The sequence below is a fragment of the Gopherus flavomarginatus genome, unplaced genomic scaffold (genome assembly GCF_025201925.1).
Source record: "Gopherus flavomarginatus isolate rGopFla2 unplaced genomic scaffold, rGopFla2.mat.asm mat_scaffold_37_arrow_ctg1, whole genome shotgun sequence".
Taxonomy (NCBI): Eukaryota; Metazoa; Chordata; order Testudines; family Testudinidae; genus Gopherus; species Gopherus flavomarginatus.
Genome location: NW_026115070.1, coordinates 3,499,678 through 3,504,601, shown reverse-complemented (window position 1 = coordinate 3,504,601; position 4,924 = coordinate 3,499,678). Strand labels below are relative to the sequence as shown.

General features: G+C 49.2%; 1 long non-coding RNA gene across 2 annotated transcripts in view; it reads left to right on the top strand.

Moving 5' to 3' along the window:
- The first annotated feature begins 2,461 nt into the window (after positions 1 to 2,461).
- LOC127042375 (uncharacterized) overlaps positions 2,462 to 4,924 on the top strand; it is a 354,216-nt gene continuing 351,753 nt past the window's right edge. For both annotated transcript variants that reach the window (XR_007771919.1, XR_007771920.1), the window contains exon 1: positions 2,462 to 2,620. This is a non-coding gene — a long non-coding RNA (uncharacterized LOC127042375). The remainder of the gene's footprint in view (positions 2,621 to 4,924) is intronic.

Genomic DNA, 4,924 nt, shown 5'->3' with positions numbered 1-4,924 from the left:
TACCCCCTGTACCTGCACCCCCCTGCCCTGCCTGCAGCCAGCCCATCCCCAGCCAGCCCTGCTGCACCCCCTGCCCGCCCCAGCCCCGCACCTCCTGCCCTGCTTGCACCAGTTCCTGCCTGCAGCCTGCCATCTCCAGCCAGCCCCACACCCCCTGCCTTGCCTTCAGCCCTGCACCAACCCCTGTCTCCAGCCAGCCCTGCACCCCTTCCCTGTCTCCAGCCAGCCCCTGCCACACTGCCTGCCCTGCCCGCACCAGCCCTGCACCCCCCTGCCCTGTCTCCAGCCAACCCCGTACCCCCTGCCTTGCCTTCAGCCCTGCACCAACCCGTCTCCAGCCAACCCCTGCCGCACCCCGCTGCCTGAAGCCAGCCAGTCCCGCACTCCTTTGTCTCCAGCCCTGCCAACCCATGCAGCACCCTCCCTGTGGCCCTGCCTGAAGCCAGCCAGCCCACCCCACACCTCTTGTCTCCAGCCTGCCCCACACCCCTTGCCCAGCCTGCAGCCAGACCCTACCTCTCGCATCCTCCCCCTCCCCCACCTCCAGCCAGCCCCATGTTCACTGGTGCCCTGCAGTTCCGAGGGAAGTAACCCTGCACACCTGCTTCAATGAGATGGGCAGGGAGCAGCTGGGACCCACACATGTGCACCCTAGCACACCCTAAGGGAGTGGCAGAGCTCATTTCTAGTTCAGACCATCTTTTTTAAAAAGAACTTTTTAGGTAGGGTTAACATACATCTGTACTTTCCCGGACATGTCAGGCTTTTTGGTTCTTAAATCGCCATCTGGGAGGAAAATACGGACGTATGGTAACCCTACTGGTACAAAAAATACATTACTGTGGCAGAACTTTTTATAGGGAACCGGTTGTTAAGAACTGAAAGGCTTTTTTTTTCCCCAGTCATCCCTGCGGGGCCCCGCACTTCCTAAAGCCGGCCTGCCAGCCACGGCCGGGATTCAAAGGGCTCTGGGCTGCTCGCAGAGATTCCCGGCCGCAGCTGAGGTTTTAAAGGTCTCAGGGCTCCCCACCGCCACGGGCAGCCAGAGCCCTTTGAATCCCGGCAGCAGCTGAGATTTAAAGGGCTCAGGGATCCCTGTGGCTGCAGGCAGCACAGAGCCCTTTGAATCCTGGCGGCAGCTCCAGGGGATGGAGTGAGGCTGGGATTTCAAGGGCTCAGGCTCCCCTCAGCAGCAGGAGCTCTGGGACCTTTAAATCCCTGCCCCAGCCCTGAAAGCTCCGGGTTCCCCCAGTCGTCAGAGCCCCAGGCCCTTTAATTTGACCCTGAGGGCTCCCAGCCACCTCTTTGGCTGGGAGTCCCTGGTTGATTTAACATCAAGTAACACCTCCCCACCACCAACCTTCCTTTTTGACCCACAGCTGTTTTGGTGGGCGGCGCTGGGGAAGGAGGGTTGTTTCTGCAGGGCTGGGCGGGTGTTTCCGCCAGGCTGGGAGGTCCTGAGTGGGGGGTGTTTCCGCAGGGCCGGGGGGTTTCGGTCCTCAGCTGTTTTCTTTGGAGTATTGTGGCCCTCGCTGTTTTACTCAAAGTACTGTACAGGAACTTTTCAGGGGGATTAAGGCAAAATGCACATTTATTAGTAATACAGGTATCAATTAATACTCTATGATATGCACATGAGATATATATCACAGTCATGCATTCACGCACACACACAGACATAAACACACTCCGTCTTGCTGTTGTTACCAACTAGTTGCTCCCCTTAACTGCACTGGCCAGGTGAGTTAGATGGGGGAGGGGTGGAGCCGGACTTCTACCGATCCAAATCGATGGTCCGATGGTGACAAGACGAGATCCGGGGTCCTTCTGCAAGACACCTCGCATTTATAGCAGCTTCCCTCTTATGCAAATCTAGACCAGATTCAAAATCTGGGTCTGCGTCCGTTGGTCTTTGTGCTGCTTTTCTCTGGGTGTTGTCCCAATGCTGCTCAAAGAGGGTGTTTTCTAAAGAAGGTGCTTGCTTCTAATCCCTGAGGCCATCAATATGTCTGCTCTTCTTTATTGGGCCCACTTGACAAGTTGTATTGTCCTTTGCTCTGGCTCCCATTCCCTCTTCAACTGTTGTAGCTGTCTGGAGGTGGGTGTCTTCCAAGCCTCACTCATTCACACCTCATTCAGTCAATAGAGCAATTGATTACAGAGTGCGGGGGAAGATCTTATTCTACTTCTAGCAAAAAGGCACATGTTTTCTTTTACTTTAACTATACTATCCTTAGGGGCTATAACATTGATACAAAGTTTTCTACCAATTCTCTATATAGGGATCTAATACAAAGTTGTATGAAAATAGAGAGGCACAATGCCAAGTCATATGAATTACAAATAACATCATGCCGGATGCAATGTCATAAAGATAAAGATACTTAATACAAAATAACACAATGCAACGTTATAAAGATTTATAGAGATAGTTAATACAGAGATTTCTCTACATCACCACTTTACGAGTTGTGCAGGCCTGCTGACGGCATTCGCGGGGCTTCTTGCTCGTGTGGATTCTCTGATGCTGAATAAGGTGAGAGCTGCGATTGAAGGTTTTCCCGCACTCACTGCATTCATAGGACCCCTCCTGTGTGTGGATTCTCTGATGCTGAATAAGGTGTGAGCTGCGACTGAAAGTTTTCCCGCACTCACTGCATTCAGGAGGGAGAGGATAGCTCAGTGGTTTGAGCATTGGCCTACTAAACCCAGGGTTGTAAGTTCAATCCTTGAGGGAACCATTTGGGAATTGGTCCTGCTTTGAGCAGGGGTTGGACTAGATGATCTCTTGAGGTCCTTTCCAACCCTTATAATCTAGGATTCTATGATAGGATCTCTTCCCTGTGTGGATTCTCTGATGCCCAATAAGGTGCGAGCTGCGACTGAAAGTTTTCCCGCACTCATTGCATTCACAGGGCCTCTCCCCTGTGTGGATTCTCTGATGTTGAGAAAGGCCTGATCTGTAAGTGAAGTTTTTCCCACACTCAGCACATGTATTTTTTTTTGCTTTTCCCTGCAGATTTCCTGCTGTATTCTGGTTTCCTTAAGGCCCTTCTGAGTCCCTGACAGGAAATAAATTTATCCATTTTCTCCCCTGGCTGGTTTCCCTGCTCTTTTTCTGGTCTGTGCTGAACCTCACACGTCATTGCATCACCTGCTGTGATAGAGACAGAAACCTCAAACAGGGATGGAAAGGGGAAGGCCAAACCAAAACAAGTGCTGGAGAGAGGACAAATAAAAATCAGGAACTCAGCTCCCCCCAACAGGAGAGAGGAGGGGATCAATTCAGCCTTCACATCCCATCCAACTTCACAGGGGGAAGGGAGAAAGCTACTGCCCGGTGTCTGCTAGCATCTATAGGAAGCCTTGAGCTATATTTACCCTGCGGATGCGACCCCCTGCTATGGACAATAATGAACTGAGAGACTTCCAAGAGCTTTGTAGGGCATCCTAGATGTTTCCTTCAGGCACTTACAGATTCTGAGTTGGTTTAATGTTTCCTCATCTGTGCGGGGAGATCTCCGGATCTCTCTTTCCTCTGAACCCTGGAGCTCTGGGACCCATGGCTCTTTCCCCTTGTTCCAGCTGGGAGATCATATCACGTTGGAAAACCAGAAACTCCGCTCAGATGAAAGAAAACAAAGGAGTTCAGTTGATTTCATACAACTTGATCATCAAAAACATTCTGTTTAATTTATCTTCAGTGCTTAGTGTGACCTAGTGTGCCTGGGGCAGTCCTCACTGAAAATGCCCAAGGTCAGAGCAGGCTGAAAAAGGGAGAGCAGATGCTCCCCATACTGGTGGTTAACACTGAAGTTAAACTCACTGACCAGTCACAAACTGTGCTTCTGATCCCACACACTGGTTAACGAGACTCTGAAAAAAGAATCACACGGCCCCCTTTATTGCATGACAGTTCTCTGACTCCTAATCAGCAACTAGATCCCGTACAGTGAGAGGTTATTTAAAATCTCTGCTCACTGTGATACAGCATGGCTTAGGGCAGCAGGAGAGTGATCCTAATTGGATCCAGGAAGTGGATGGGTAGAAGGTTAGCCACATTACCCAGGTTTGGATCTCATCCAAAATACCTGCTGCCAGCCAATCCTTTAGCAATTAAACTAAATGTTTAGAAGAAAGAACAAATGAAAGTAATGAAGTTAAATTCCATCCTTCCAGACAATTCTTTAGCATCTAAACTAAAGGTTTAAAAGAAAGAAAGACAGAAAGAATTTAAATGGAAAAGCAGTCAGATACATTCCAAAATGGATATATCAGGTCTTAGCAGTATTGGTGAGTTGCTGGCTTGAAAGTCTGTCTGGAACGCATCCACAGCTTGGATGGGTCATTCAGTCCTTTGTTCAAGGGTTCAGTTTGTAGAGAAGTTGCTCCAGAGGTAGGAAGGGGGATTGAAGACAAGATGGAGATGATGCAGCTGCGCTTTATATTCCTTTTGCCATGTGGCTTGTATTCCTGTGTCCAAAACACACAGCTTCACAGCACATGGCATGGAAAAGCTTTGGAGGTTTCATTACACAGGCAAACCCCGGCATGTCTTGCTGACTCAATAGGTGTATCCCCTTGGTCCATAGGTTCATTGTACAGCTGATGACCCTCAATGGGCCATCAAACATGCTAGGCAATGTTGATGCCAATATGTCTGGGGGTGTCACCACAGAAAAAACTGCACAAGTCTGGAAATACAGATATAACTTACATATCTGTAACTCACAATACAAAGGTGATAGAAACATAGAAACAAAATATCATACTTGGCAAATCATAACATTTTCAATGACACTTTACATGGCATACCTAGCATGGATTCATTGCAATATCCCTATATTAGGATTTATAATACCATACTTTTACCTCACCAACACACAGTTGTATCAACAATTCATGCAGTCTCACAATTGCTAAA